Consider the following 16,184-nt stretch of genomic DNA (forward strand, 5'->3'; position numbering starts at 1 on the left):
AGATACTGTGTAAATTTGGATTTGTCATGGAATAGTTTGGTTTCTCCATCAATAATGATTGACAGTTTTGCTGGGTATAGTAGTCTGGGCTGGCATTTGTGTTCTCTTAGGGTCTGTATGATATCGGTCCTGGATCTTCTGGCTTTTATGGTCTCTGGTGAGAAGTCTGGTGTAATTCTTATAGATCTGCCTTTATATGTTACTTTGCCTTTTTCCCTTACTGCTTTTAGTATTTTTTCTTTGTTTTGTACATTTGATGTTTTGACTATTATATGGTGGGAAGTATTTCTTTTCTGGTCTAAACTATTTGGAGTTCTGTAAGCTTCTTGTATATTTATGGACATCTCTTTCTTTAGGTTAGGGAAGTTTTCCTCTATAATTTTGTTGAGGATATTTACTGGTCCTTTTAGTTGGGAGTCTTCCCCCTCATCTATACCTATTATCCTTAGGTTTGGCCTTCTCATTGTGTCTTGGATTTCTTGTATATTTTGGGTTAGTAGCTTTTTGTATTTTGCATTTTCTTTGACAGTTGTGTCAATGTTTTCCATGGTATCTTCTGCACATGAGATTCTCTCTTCCATCTCTTGTATTCTGTTGGTGATACTTGTGTCTATGACTCCTGATCTTTTTTTTTAGGTTTTCTATCTCCAGGGTATTGTCCCTTTGTGATTTCTTTATTGTTTCTACTTCCATTTTTAGATCCTGCATGGTTCTGTTTAATTCCTTTTCCCGTTTGGTTGCATTTTCTTGAAATTCCTTAAGGGATTTTTGTGTTTCCTCTTTAAGGGTTTCTATCTGTCTACCAGTGCTCTCCTTAAGTTCTTTGAGAGTGTTATTTATGTCTTTCTTAAAGCCCTCTATCATCATCATGAGAAGTGATTTTAATTCTGATTCCTGCTTTTCTGGTGTGATGGGGTGTTCAGGGCTTGCTCTGATGGGGGAGCTGGGTTCTGATGATGCCATGTAACTTTGGTTTCTGTTGCTTACATTCTTGCTCTTGCCTTTTGCCATCTGGTTAACTCTAGTGCTGCCTGTACTTGCTGTCTCTGACTGAAGCCTGTCTTTCTAGTTATCTAGCTTGTGTCTGATCTCCTAGGGGTCCAGATGTCTCTGTGATCTTTTCCAGCTGCACTGATTACAGTGGTACCTCTAGGATGCCTCAGGATATGGTGCCTCCAAGGTAGTAGTCCAGCTACTACAGTCTGCTGTTCTGGGTGCAGTGTCTCCTCTAGAATATCTCAGGATATGTTGTCTGAAGCTCTGAGTTCATTTGTTCCTCTGTGGATCTGGATTGAGTGGAACTTCCAGTATGTCTCAGGTGGAATCCGGGGTCCACACAACAGCAGACCTGGCAGAGGTCTGATCTAGGCCTCAGATCTGAGAACTAGTTTCTAAGACACTGTCCAAGTTAGAGCACCTGGGATCCCTGCTTCCTCTGGGTTCTTGGATGTTGGGGGCAGAGCTGCCACCCAAGATCCGCTCAGTGTTCTGGCCCAGACCGGAAGGAACCAGTGTTCCGAGCCGGGAGTGACTTCCTGGGTCCTTTTGGTTCCCAGTTACTCCCTGTTTAGGGCTGGCCCTGCTGTCTGCTTACCTAAGATACTGCCTGAGTTCGAGCGCTTGGGATCCCTGCTTCCTCTGGGTTCTTGGATGTTGGGGGCAGAGCTGCCACCCAAGGTCTGCTCAGTGTTCTGGCCCAGACTGGAAGGAACCAGTGTTCCGAGCCGGGAGTGACTTCCTGTGTCCTTTTGGTTCCCAGTTACTCCCTGTTTAGGGCGGGCCCTGCTGTCTGCTTACCTAAGATACTGCCTGAGTTCGAACACCTGGGATCCCTGCTTCCTCTGGGTTCTTGGAGGTTGGGGGCAGAGCTGCCACCCAAGATCTGCTCAGTGCTCTGGCCCAGACCGGAAGCCCCTGGAGCTTTCTTAAGACCCATTAGTTGATGACTCCAGAGACTTTCCACTGGTTGCTTCATCTGAAAACTCTGACAACCTTCCACTGGCTCCATGGCCCCTTAACCCTGAACTTATAATGCTTGGCCTCTCCCATTTGATCTTCTCAGAACTTAGAGGATGCTCTAAGCAGCTGGGCACAGACCCCTGTTTTTACTTCCGCCCTGGGCCCAGCCATGGATTCCAAATTCTCCATCCAAAGTACCCTCAGCCTGGCTGCAGTGTAATCTTAAAGATTCCATCTGGGAGACATCATACCAAGTATCCTTGTACAGCTCTGGGTTAAAACATGGCCTCAAAATATATTGGACAAATGGATACTGCTAGACCAAATTGGGAATTTTCCATTTCTAATACCTAAACTAATTTAGGTAACTCTGTAAGATGCAATGGCAGCATGGTCCGAGGTCCATACCCCATAAAACCCACAGTTCACTGTAATCGTTCTTAAGGCTGTGGTTTACAACTGTACCCAGAGCCTAACTACTAAGATATAAAGTCATTTTAGGCTGTCTTCTCCCATCTGCAGATATACACAAACTGGCTACGGATATGTAGATCACTGATTTAGTCTTACAGAGTCTCCAGTTTCTTTCGAGTGTGGACAATATTGAAACATTATTGCATGCTGTTCTAATCTTCTGAAAAGGCTGGCTCAGGAGTTAGATTTTGGACCATCTGTCCCAGACCCAAGCCCGTTTGTTTAAAAGTTTCCTCCAAAGACTCTGTCCTGGCCCAAGAAGGTCTCCTGACTCTGTGACCAGGAGAAGGAGAGAAAAACAAAAGATCCAGGAACAGACACTTTGCTCTTGAGAATAAGAAGAAAACTGTTTCCCATAGGACTTACAAATGGCAAGGTGTTCAACTCTCTAAATTCTTCCCCCTCCCTTGTTTGCTTGGTTTTGTTTACTGTCCTTAAAGCTTTTGGTGAAACTTTAACTTTCTATATTTTAGGATCTATAAGTTCACCGAGTGTGATTTTAAAAGGATGTACCGATGCCCTTAATTTGCTATAACACACCATGTATGTAACTTGGATTCAACTTTGGTATGGGAAAAGGGTGTGTGCCTGATGGGCTAACCTTGGAGTACTGTGTCACTTGCTGCCATCTTGGTTGATGGCATGACCTAGGCTCACCTTAGCGCCATCTTGGAAGCCATGTGACTGAGCCACCATCTTTATTAAGGTTAAAGAAAGGGCATGTCATGTGACTTCATCACTTGGTTAAGGTGACTATATGATATAAACCAATTAAGATAGCATGCTTAAGACAGCTACACCCACTGAGTTCTCTGCTTATCATTGTGTTTCCCTTGTATGAGACCAAGGAGGTAACAATGGGCTTCCAACATGGTTCGTTTTGAATTGAGTCAAAAACAAACAAACAAACAAACAAATGAACAACAACAACAACAAAAAAAACCAAAACCAACCAAACAACCAAACAAACAAAAAACCCTACCATTTTGTAAAACTAAACTAAAAAATGGGCAGTCTCCCAATCTCTCTGTGAAGTGTACTTATGGTTTACAGTTTATTTTGTTACTAAACAATTTATAATTCAAGAACTATATTTTTAAGGCTCAAAATCAACAGGGATAAAATCATAAAATCCTAATCTTATAAAAGTATTACTTACTAACTGTAACCTGTTAAAGATAATTAAGATATACAGGTTAATGTTCAGTCATGCTAAGTATAGCTGTAATTTACTTATGAGACAAACTTGGAGTTTTCATCTCCTATCATATAGTCTCGTTATACCATATAATATTCTTCAAATGTTGTCAAATTAAGCCTAAAGCAAGTAAAGTAAAGCCAGACGAAGTCTTTATTAATTTACTCCATGTTATGTGCAAATTATTACAGATTGGACATGACTGATTGCTTTCACCTTTCACCTATTGGTTGAGTGTATGGAATGAGATGAGAATGAGGTGAATTTTTGAAGTTTCTGTAAATAGGGTTAATTTTACAAAACTCAGTAAAGTTAGTCATTTACTCTTGACCAGGCAGACACTGTCTCTAGGGGTAGACTTTGGAAATTGGAAATTGGAAATAAACTTTTTTTTCCCCTCGGGAATACAACTTGAAATAAAATGTCTCCTTATACAGCTTGACAGTCTAAAATAGATTAACTATGTAATCTTACAATATAGCTATAACATTCGTGTTACCGAGAGTATGTGTTTTCAAGTATAGGTTGCTAAGTTAATAGTCCCAATTTTAAAAATTTCACCCTGCCAAATTGTTTCTAACCGAAAATTTTGTTTTACTTGAAATATTCTGTTTTTGTTCATTAAATAATAACTGATACTGTCACTATTTGGAACAAATATACAAAGTTCACCATACTTGAAAACAAGGCATATCACTTAGACCCTTTCTGTTCAGAATCATTCCTTAGATGCTAAGTGTACTGACTCTCTTACAAAGCTTCTGGGGGCTCATCCCTGTGCTTAAGTAACAAACAGCTCACTTGTCCTTCCACAGAACTCTGGTGCGTGCGTGGTCCAGCCAGTTGGACAATCGCTTCAAGAATGCAGGATGACAACCAACGGAACCATTGCAGTGGATCAAGTTTAAGACTCTTCTGCTTCGTGACCGAAAAACCCCCTCTTTGATGGACCCAGAACTACCGTCTCCTACAAAGACCCTCCTCAGCAAAAACCCAGCTCTAATGCCTCTGGCATGCATATTTATATCCTTTCAGAGTTAGCAATGATAGTTTCTTGCTAAAGGACTACTTTTCCCAGCTTCCCTTGCAGATTACAGTAGTCATTCCTGCCCCCATAAGAGTCCGCACTCCATCTTCCTCTGTTGGCATTTTGGCTATCTTCACAAAGAGGGAGGGACAAAGATGCCCCCTCAAATGACTATACATAGTCCCACTTGAGGTCAGACCAAGCCTCTCTTTCTGTCCTTTCTCTCTGTTTCTCTGTCTCTCTGTGTGTCTCTCCCTGTCTCTGTCCTCTTTCTGTCTCTCTGTCTCTCTGTCTCTCTGTCTCTCTGTCTCTCTGTCTCTCTCTCTCTCTCTGTCTCTCTCTCTGTCTCTCTCTCTCTGTCTCTCTCTCTCTCCTTTTTAATGCTCTAACACAAAGGGCTACCTACCCCTGTGTGCACACCTCACAGTATGACTTTTAACTCTGCTGTTAGCCCATCAGTGTGGTCATTCAGCTCCCAGTGAGCCATGAGGGCCCACATGTGCCATTTACTCTGGGGTCAAGGACAGTGCTGCCCCTCTTTGAGACCATCTTCGTCTTCCAAGCGTCCTAGACTGGCCTGCCTGCAGATCTCAGTTCTCTTGCCTTGGCTTCCAGAGAAATGGAAGGCACCTTGCTCAGGCCTTTGCTCTTTCGTTTTCTCTTTGTTTTGTGACCGAGAGTCTAGTAAACTGCAGACGCTCGGGAGATGCGGACATGTTGGTGGGTGACTGGGAATAAATTCTACCATGAGAGATTTCTGTGTCCTGTGGTGCAGTGAGGAAGGTACTGAGACCTGCCCCACATGCTGTAAGTACGAGTGACGTGACTTCATCTACCTGTGTCTCAGGATCCTTGCCCTACATCAGCCTCTGTGGTACTGACAGACTGATAACATTGTCTGACTTTGGGGTCATACCTTGGTTTTGCCTTCATTATTTCTTTCTTGGTTAGTTGTTTGTAGTAGTGAAGATTTGAACCCAGGGCCCAGTGGATGCTAGGCAAGTGTTCTACCACTGAGCTCCGGTCCCAGCCTTTACAATTTTTTTTTTTAATTCTAAAATAAGGTCAGTGTGTTGGCTTGGAACTCACTCTGTAGTCCAGGTTAGTCTTGAACTTGTGAGCCTTCCACCTCTCAGTATCCTGAGTAACCGGCCTGGTTTTATCATGTCTTCTCAGTGACTGACCCTGTTTGAATTTCTGCTTCCTAAAAACTGGCTGAACTTGTAAGGCTTTTGGGCTGAGTCTGTAGGTTGGTGTGTCTGCATCCGAGGCTGGTGTGTGCTAGGCAGAAGGTGGAGAATGTCCCCCTCCAGCTTCCTGTTCACACCACAGATCTATGCCTCGTGTTTCATACAGCAGCCAGCAGGTCTCAAGCCCCAGAAGAGAAGCCATCCCTTATCACGCTTCGGTGGCACTGACGGTTTTATTCTTCTGAAAGCATCAATGTTTGTTCAGTGGCATAAGTCTTAAACAAGCATCTACATGACAAACTGCAGATGATGAAAGCTGTTCTCCGTGGAAAAAAATCATCTCACACGATCATGTTTCCGTCGTTATCTGGGGCCTCTGCAGTGGGCAAATCTCTGCAGCTACTAAATGATAACATTAGTCCTAATACCGTGTGAAATGACTACTTTTTCCGGGTAGGTTTATTTTTAATGGTGTTATGTCAGCAGCAAATAGCTGGGAAGACCCCAGAGGAAAAGCCCTGCTCTCACGCTCACTGAAGTGATGATATGGATATATTAAATATCTATATTAAAAACCTTGTAGGCGCTGTGGTGATATTGAACTGGATAGTTAGAAGCACGCAGGCAAAACCCAGGGCTGTTAACAGGTGCTCAGTGGCCTCTGCCATACTGCCTCTTGAAGTTATTCAATGCCAACTTTGAGCTTCAAAAATCCTTGACAGACATTTGTCTCCTGCAGTAGAGTAAGATCGGTCCATCCCCGCTTTCCCGTAAGTCTGTTGATATGTTTTCCCGTAAGTCTGTTGATAGGTTTGTTGCACTGTTTAAAATGTTTACTCCCAGCGATGGTGAGGTTCCATCCCAGGCTGCTCTTTGTTGGCACGTCAGCAACATGTTTGCTGTTTCTCCAAAAGATGGCTGGGGATTCTCAGAGACAAGGCTCTCCTGCCCCTCCCACTTTTCCTTTGAGACAGTGTTTCACAATGTAGCCTTGATTAACCTGGAATCTGTTATGTAGACAAGGTTGGTCTTAAACTTGGTGATCTATCAGCCTATACTTCTCCAGTGCTGGAATTAAAGACAAACACCACCCATCTTGGCAACAAAACCCTAAAAAACAAAACAACAAAAAACAAACAAACAAACAAAACAAAACAAAAAACCCAAACCAACCAACCAACCAAACAAAAACTTTGTAGCCCAGGCTGGACCCAAGCTCTCCTGCTACTGCTTTAGTCTCCTAAGTGTGGGGATTACAGACTTGAGCCTTTGCTCAATTATAGACCACACTTTAAAATCCCACACAAAGATTGGATAACCGTTATTTTGGAGTTGACACAGGGCAGACCGGCATGCACTCTTTTTCCATCCCATCTGCCTGTAGACCCTAGACTGTGTTTATGGTGTGTCCTTCAGGCAGCTGCTAAAAGGATGCCAGAGTTGGCCCAGAGGGAAGACATGATAGTATAGGAGTGGCTGCTTGCCAGATTCAAGAGGAGGGTTCCTCTCAGCCTGTAGCTGTAGGTGATGCTCATTCCCAGGGCAGAGGACAGATGCCAGACTTCAGGCCCGCTTCCTCTAGGGACCTCTGTGGCCTTCAAGATGGCCCATCAGGCTTAACTCAAGGCAAAGCAAATTCTAGCTCTAGAGGGGGCCACACTAGCCAACTATGGCAGACTATGGCTGTCCCATGTGACTTGGCTCCATCAGATTCCGTTACTCATAGTCAACCACCATCCAGATAGGAGAAAAATACCAGAAAGGACCAAAACATAGTCTAGCCTTGAAAATTAGAAAAATACATTTTAAATAGTGGAGCATTCTCTGTAGGGTAAAGAGTTCTCCTGCTGTCAGACTTAGTCCCACTGGGGCTGGGAGTCATGCCTTTTTCCAGAGTGTCCACACTGTTCACACCATCTGCCTGTCAATCTTCTAGAAGCCTTTCCATGATGGGGGAAAGGGTTTTGTGCTGGTAACTAAAGGCCTAAGTGGACCTTAGAGATGGTCAGTCCGGGTAAGGATGATTTAATACAGTGAAAATACGGGGTTCTCTTGCTGGCTTTGACAGCCAAGGGAGTTTCATGAGAAGGAAGATACAATCTGCCCTATCTTCTGTAATGGGCATTTTGTTTATATTTAAAAATTTAAATTATCATTTTATTTATGTGAGAGGGGCACACGTTATACACACGGAGGCCTGAGAACAAGTTTTTGGAGTTGGTTCTTTCCTTCCGTCTTCATATGAGTTCTCTGGGGACTGAACTCTGGTCATCGGGCTTGTGTCACAAGCCCTTTTACCTGCTGAGCCACCTCGTCAGGCATGTTTTACTTTGTATATATTGTATATATTTTAAATATATACAAATATTAAATTATTGTATATATTTTAGTTTTTCAGACAGGAACTCATGTAACCCAGGTGGTCTAGACCTCCCCATATAGCTGAGGCTGCCCTTAATTTTCTGATTCTCCTGCCTCTATCTCCTGATTAGTAGGGGTGACAGGCACATGCCTCCATGCCAGGTTTGTAGGATTTTCAGTGCACCAGAAACAAGTTTCTGACAGCAAGTGTTTCTTTCGTCTACGACAGCTCTTGGCTATGGGCAGAACAAGTGTCAGGATAGTCACCTGCCCTTGTCTATGGAGAACTGGCTAGACTCACAGACTAAAGGACCTTGCCCAAGACACTAAGCCAGGAAACAGAGGCTAGGGGGTCTTGAATGAGGCTTCTGTGTGTGTGGCTGTGGGATCAGGGGTTTCCTCTACTCTCTTTTGCATTCAAATAGGAAAACCGTGAGCAGTTGGCAAGATTGCCATTGGGAGCTTGTAAAAGAGGTAGGGAAAAAGTCCAACTGCCTAGTCAGAGAGCCCTTTTCTTCAGCTGATGTCTAACCAGAAAAGCTTGTAAGGGAAAAAAAAATCCTCCCAGCTGTGAGTCAGGGGCAGTGTGTGGGGGTGGGGCCTGGGTAGGCCCGGAAGTGCACTGCTGGGATGCTTGATTAGGGTGAAGAGGGAGAAAGACACTGGCCTGTGCTGCCTGGGCCTGGGATACTCTGAGGGGGGCAGTATCTGCGGGCTACCTTCCCTGACGGATGTTGGCAAAGGTCGGGCCTTGGGCATTTTTTTCTGGGCTCGGGCTTTCTCTGAGAATTCTAGAAGTCTCACCATGCATACATGGTGCCCTCCCGCACAGTGTCCCTCCCTTCTGTCACGGAGAAGTGGAGACTAGTTTAAGGTCACAGACAAGAATCACACAGAACTCTCCCTCTGTCTTCCCCCTCTGTCTGTCTCTGTATGTCTCTGTATGTATATGCATATATGGGTCTCTTTGTATGTGTGTGTGTGTGTGTGTGTGTGTGTGTGTGTGTGTGTGCAGGCCAGAGATTGACAGCAAGTGTTTTCCTCTCCTCATTGGCTCTCTACCTTAGTTTTCTGACACAAGGCTTCTTTCTCACTGAATCTAGAACTTGCTGATTCAGCTATGCTGATTCGAGAGCAATCCCCAGGGATCCTCCTATCTCCCTCCCGGTACAGGGAGTACAGGGGTAGGTACAGAATCACCCGATTTCTTTATGTGGGTTCTGGGGATCAAACACAGGTCCTCAGGTTTGCATCTTGAACGATCTAACTCATGCAGGGAGGATATTGTTGCTATTCTATTTCCCAATTGAGATGTTTAGTAACTGGCCCAAGATCACACAGCTAGTTAGCAGTGGAGCTGGGAGAAAGGCCCAGTTGTTTAGTTTCCTGGTGGAGGTGAGGAACAGTTAGGGTTTAGCAAGCTGAGAGTGCAGTCTCACCTGAACCCAGCCACTCAGCTCCAGTCAAGGGTTGTAAAAGAGGAATGTGGGCCTCTTCTGGTCCTGCTGGTCTTCTGATTTTTTTCTTTTTCCTTTTAAAAAAGAAATCCAGAGTTCTGAACAAAACTCCTAGATTTTTTTAATATAATTTATTTTTATTTTATGTACACTGTTGTTTTGTCTGTGTGTATATCTGTGAAAGGGTGTCAGATTCCTTGAAACAGATGGTTGTGACTTGCCACGTATGTGCTGGGAATTGAACCTGTGTCTTCTGGAAGAGCAACCAGTGCTGTTCCAAGCTCTCCAGCTCCTTCAAACTCCCCGATTGTTACGAAGAGTTTACTGTAGATCACTGTGTGTTGTAGGTGAAGACCAGCCGCTGGAGACCTTACAACTGCTGACTCAAACACAAGATGCTGAAATCTGAGGCTGGTGGCTAGCCCAAGCTAAGTGACACAGCTCAGGCAGAGATGTACAAGGAGGGTGCCACTTGGTGGTCTGAAGAGGCTTTGTGGGGCTGGAGTCTGGCCACAGTGACATGTTCAATGGCTACAAGGCTGAGATGTCAACGATCAGAACATTCCAAGGCCAGGCCAAGGCAGGGCAAGTAGGGGAAAATGACAAACCTTGTCAAGGACTTGGCCACATCCCGTGTGTTGTCTTCTTTTTGTTTTGTTTTGTTTTTGTTTTTTCGAGACAGGGTTTCTCTGTGTAGCCCTGGCTGTCCTGGAACTCACTCTGTAGATCAGGCTGGCCTTGAACTGAGAAATCCGCCTGCCTCTGCCTCCCAAGTGCTGGGATTAAAGGCGTGCGCCACCACCGCCCGGCCCCCGTGTGTTGTCTTCATCATCCGAGTTCCCTGAAGATGAAGTAGCGTTTTCTAGGATGGAATCCAGATTCTTCAGTGATGCTTGTCGTATTGGACCAGACTATACCTGAGCATACCTGTACCAAAGAGAGAGAAGCTGTCACTGAACACGACTGACTAAACATGGCTTCCTGGAAACTAGACGTGTCCCCTAGCCAAAGAGGGGCTGCTCCTGCATATATCTCTCCTGGTATCACAATGTTTTCATTGGACTTGTGAGGTTCCACTCATTCCTGGGGAGCAGGGAGAGTAACCTATAGTTATGGCTCTAACACACAGACCAAAGTTTCAGTGTCAGGTTGCGTACCCAGAACCCCTGAACTCATCAGTCACCCTCAGGGTTCCATAGTGCAGAAGGTGACTTTGAATGCTGTTGTATGTGGCCCATTTACAGAAAGAAACTTGTGCATGAAGGACATTTGGAAAACTTGTTATGCAACAGAGCAAAGACCTTCGCTGCAAGAATTAGCAAAATCTTAAATCGTGTAATTATGATTGCCAAAGGGCGGCTCGGTGGCTCTGGAAACTTCCAGTTTACTTAGATTTTTTTTTCTTCAATATTTTTGTGGAGTGTTATTGAGAACATTTTTTTTTTTGAGACGTTCTGTTTCATCTTACAAACTTTCTCTCACCACCTCTGGACACCATAGGCCTGTCCTTATTTATGTATTTATTTTAGAGTTGTAGTCTCCAGTATCTCAGGCTATCCCCTGAACTCTAGGCAGTCAAAGAGGATGGCATTACAGGCATGCATCACCACCCCTGACCCAGGCCTGGCTGCTGCTGTGTGTGTCCTAGGCTAGCGTTCATGGACTGAGCCACATCCCCAGCCCTCCAGGGTTGTTTTTCAGAATTGTAGTTTTCTGTTTTCAGGAAGTAGTAGGTCCTTTCTGTAAATTGATTAGGTTCAAAACAGAAGTGGTTAGTGAAAATGGGGGGGGGGGGGGAGGAGGGCATGGCATATCTGTCACTGTCATCCCTGTTCTTGGGTTCTGGGCTGAACACAGGTGTCCAGCCCTAGTCCCCAAACTCAGGGTGATTTTAACAATTGGAATTTCCAACCCATATTGACATTTACCTTGAAGCAGAGGGGCAAAGAAGAAAGTAACTTTCTCAAGGAAACAATTGCTCTTCTCCCCGGAGGGGACAGCTCCCCCTCTACACAGGAGGGGAAGCCCCCAAGAGTCTGGGCAGAAGTGGCCGCTTTTATGGCCTTTCTGTTTATGGTGAGATGTAGGCAGCCGAGCCAGGTTGTCTCCTGAACAGCTGGCCAGGGGCTTTCTTTCTGGAAGGCAGTGGGAGTGGGCGGGGTCCTCCGGCCATGCTGCATTGAGGTGCTTTGTTTCACAGTAGCATCTCTAGGCATTTTGCTTCTCTCCAAACCAGCTGATGCACTGCAAGTCGTCTTGGTTTGATGTGTGTAACTTTGGGAATCCGTGTGCACAATTTGGGCCTGATCTCAGCTCTGATGCTGGATAGCTGTGTGATTTTAGTTGAGCCGGTGCGTCTCTGAGCCCCATTTATATTGGTAAACCTCCCTCAGTGTTATTTGGGAGAATGCACAGACCCATGTGTCTGGCGTGTGGTAAATGTCAATATGAGTTTACTGCTAAGATCTTTCATCTTCCTCCCAGAATCAGCCTGAGGCCACAGGGCTGTGGGTGGGGGGTGGGGGCTGTGGGCAGTGGTGGGGTGGGCTATGGAGAGGAACCTGCCTATAGGCTTTGGAATGCTCCCTGACTGGGCACACCAAGCATTCTGCCTCCCAGGGAATGCAGGCTGTGATGGGCCACACAGTGCCTAACTAAGATGAAGAACATGGTGTTAGGGCAGCAGACAGCAGGAGAAATCAATAAACTATAATTATCAAGAACAGTGTCTGTGGGGTTGGGGGTGGGGACAGACACAGAGATGGGAGGGGCAGGAAGATGCCAGAGGGAGAGCAAGATACACAGATTCTGAAGTGTGCAGCAAAAGAAGCAAATGGGAAGAAGTGAGTTGTGGCTGCCTGGCCTCTTGGTTGGAGGGGCTCAGGGTGGGCAGAACATAGATCCAGTGTGGTCCTTACTATTCTCTCACACCCCACTCCTCCAAATTAGGAGTGATGGACAAATTAGGATCACAGGGACAAAAGTAGGAAGAGTCCAAGTATAGTAGCTAGAAAGGATGCTGCAGAACTCGGATGTAAGTATCCACTTACAACCTCTAACTCGTGAATTTAATCATGCTTAGATACTGAACCAACAGAGACCAGAACATGTTAGGTTAAACATACCAGGTTCATCATCACCCTGGAACTGGCTGTGCCTCTTTCCATCACTGACACAGGCCTGTTTTCCTGCCTGGAGCCCACCTGTGAGGCTCCTGCCATACTCGTACCTGCCGGCTACTCAAGAATACAGCCAGCCTGGAGCTGATAGTTTTTGCTTCTTTTCTAAGACTTCATTTTTTTTTAAGGAACAGTTTAATGTTTACAGCAGAATTGAGAGGCAGACACAGAGGTTTCCCACATACACCAGCCTTACATATGACTGGATGGCTTTTTAAGTCTACTGTTGCCCTGATGGCTAACATTTGCCATTTGCATGTCATCCTTGGGGAGGGATTGCTGGATATGTGGGCTCTCTGGCAGCCTTTCCCCTCGTTTAGCTGGGTTTCCTTTACCAGCTCGCCTGCTGTACCATTCAAGGGTGGAGCCTGCCTGCCGATGCTCTTGGGTCTGTGCAAAACCCTCCTAGGAATGCTTATAATTTTCAAGAATAATGAGCTTCTGGTCTATTTTATCCTGAGTTTTTGTTTGTTTGTGTTTTTTTTTTTGTTTTTGTTGTTGCTGTTTTTGTTTGTGGTTTTCTTGTTTGTTTGTTTGTTTGTTTTGTGGCCCCAGAGAACGAAGCTACGGCTTCATTCATGCTGGGCAAACATGTTACCACTGAGTTCCATCCACAGCCCTCTCTCTCCTTGTGGTTTATTTGGAAACAAGATCATAGTAATTTGTCCATGCTGGCCTTGAACTCATTCTGAAACCAAGGCAGCCCTCCCCTCCTTCAGCCTCTAGAGCAGCAGAACCTGTGGGTTGCAACCCCTTTGGGTCTTAAATGACTCTTGCACAGGGGTCACCTACGACTATCAGAGAACACAGATATTTACATTATGATTCGCAACAGTAGAAAAACAGTTGTGAAGTAGCAATGAAAACAATTCTATTGTTGGGGTCACCACAGCATGAGCTGTATTAAAAGGCTGCAGCGTTAAGAAGGTTGGGAACCACTGCTCTAGAGTATCAGGATTTGAATGATGTGCTCTAACAGGTCTGCCTGCTTTATTTTTGAAGACTCCATCCCTCCCACCCCTCATAGATCTGGGGATGGAACCCAGAGTCTGGTGCACACGGGACAACCGATCTCTGGCTGAGTTACAATCCAGCTCTGGAGGACATTTTTAATTCAGTGCAAATATTCAAGCAAAGTTGGTTTACATTTGGGCTTTACTGTGTTCAGGCACTGGGCTCAAAGTTCCCACATGCATTAGTTCCTTAGGGGAATTCATCTTCACAGCATCCATGAGAACAATGTCTAGTCCTGTCTGTGAATTAAGTGGTTGATGGAGGCATCCCAGCATCTCCCCCTCTTACAGAGAGGAGGAGCCTAGTGGATTCCCATGCAGCAGTGTGTGACACTGTGTCACATAGTGTCATCACACCTTCTCCAGTGAGGAAGCTGGGGGAGATTCCCTTCCAAGACATCTTAAGGCCAACAACAATGAAGAACCCCCCCCCCCCAGGGTTCCATCAGGTCTCCAGGGAAAACAAGTGGAAGCGGACAAAAGGAAAGACTCCTGTAAAACCTACTCTGTGTTGGGCGTGTCCAGGGACAGTGGTGGTCGTATATGAGCTTCCTGGCTGCCCCTGCCACTATCTGCCTTGATACCTCACTTCTCCAGCTCTGGGCTATAGGTTTTACAAAAGGGCCAGCTTCCTCATTGGAACCATATGGCTTGCCAGCTTCCAGGAAGGCAGAAGGCAGGAGAGAGGATCAGGCCAGGGCAGGATCCATTTTGACCTGCTCAATTCCAACAACTCCTGACTGCTCTCTCAATATTCTTTTTCAGGCATGCACTGCCCAGGGACATTCTTTCCTGGGAGCAGAAGGAAGGATCCATCTGTCCAAGCCCTTGCTCATCTTCAGTGCTGGTGCCAGGATCCTTCCTTCCTTCCTATTTCCTGTATACACAAAAGGTCAGATGAGGGAAGCCCCCTCTCCCCAGCCCCACACAAGGCGCAGACTCTAATTCTGTAACTGATTTGCCTTTTAGAAGAAACGTTTCATTTGTAACTTTGTTTCTATTTTTAAGTTACTTCAAATTGACTTCTGACCTTGGGCAAAGGCAGCAGGGAACTTCCTCTCCGTGTTATCTTTTTTTTTTGTTTTGTGTTTTTGTTTTCACTATAAAACTGCCTGGAGGCTTAATTTGGATACAATGCGCCAGATAGGAGAAACCTAACCTCTCCGGTGCACACCCTGTACCGCTTTCCTCTTCTAAATACAGCTCTGCATTTCACTTAGAAAGTTATTTCTCTACTTGAAAAGCTGTGGATAAAGGATGGTTTAAAAAAAAAAAAGCGATGTATGTTTTTCCATTCTAATGGCAGAAGGTAGATCATAGAGTAAGAATCTGGTACAAGAATCCCCGAAGCTTGCCCATTTCAGTCTACCCCAGGGCTCAGGCTCAGGTCAGGGGCCCCGTTTCTCCCCCCCCCCCCCCTTGATTTTCTGCTTCAGTTCTCAACCTGTCTGATATTACATCACACTCAGAAACAAGAACTTGATATTCATGTGTTTTCTTCCTGGCTTTAGGTCAAAGAGAAGTCTTGAGTAATGTGGGGAAAAATAATGTCAACAGTGACTTCCATCACTACTTTTTGATCCCTGTCTTCTTCACCCTTCCGAGTCAGCAGAAGAATAAGACTGGGTGGCAGGGTCAATGGTCTGGGGGGCGGGGCGGGAGGGAAGTCTGGGAAGTAGTTTTTCTAGGTAGACCCTGGGTCTGAACTTAGATTCCCCACATCAAGCTGAAGATGAATCCTCTACCTTTTTTCTTTTCTTTTCTTTCTTTCTTTTTTTTTCTTTTTTTCTTTTTCTTTTTTTTTTTTTTTTTGAGACAGGGTTTCTCTGTGTAGTCCTGGCTGTCCTGGAACTGACTCTGTAGACCAGGCTGGCCTCGAACTCAGAAATCCGCCTGCCTCTGCCTTCTGAGAGCTGGGATTAAAGGCGTGCGCCACCACCGCCCGGCGTCTCTACCTTTTTTTCTAATATTGAGTTGGACGTCCACAGACCAGTAAGAGTTTACATTCATGATTCTTTAGACATTTATAAAGTGCATGACTGCTGGTTCTGAGAGTCAAAGAAGAGAACTCCAATTATTTATTTTCCTGGAATATATTAATCTGATATAATATTCCGTGGAAACTGGCCAGAGAGACTTGGTGGGGACACCCCTGCTGCTATTCTTCTGGACATTGGTTTTCTGTTTGGACTCGTAAATTTTCTCCCATTCTTCTAGGCACACCTTATTCTTTTTTCCACGTTTCAATGTGTGTAGCAAAATATGTGCATGAGAGCCATGTTGCTTAGTGTCTGCAGCTTTGCTTTTTCTTTCTTGTCAAGATTTT

General features: G+C 45.1%; 1 long non-coding RNA gene across 2 annotated transcripts in view; it reads left to right on the forward strand.

The window, feature by feature from the left end:
• Positions 1-16,184, forward strand: part of LOC143434940 (uncharacterized) — a 65,420-nt gene that overhangs the window by 27,010 nt on the left and 22,226 nt on the right. For both annotated transcript variants that reach the window (XR_013104823.1, XR_013104822.1), the window contains exon 2: positions 4,447-6,618. This is a non-coding gene — a long non-coding RNA (uncharacterized LOC143434940). The remainder of the gene's footprint in view (positions 1-4,446; positions 6,619-16,184) is intronic.

The sequence above is a fragment of the Arvicanthis niloticus genome, chromosome 18 (genome assembly GCF_011762505.2).
Source record: "Arvicanthis niloticus isolate mArvNil1 chromosome 18, mArvNil1.pat.X, whole genome shotgun sequence".
In the NCBI taxonomy this organism is placed as follows: Eukaryota; Metazoa; Chordata; class Mammalia; order Rodentia; family Muridae; genus Arvicanthis; species Arvicanthis niloticus.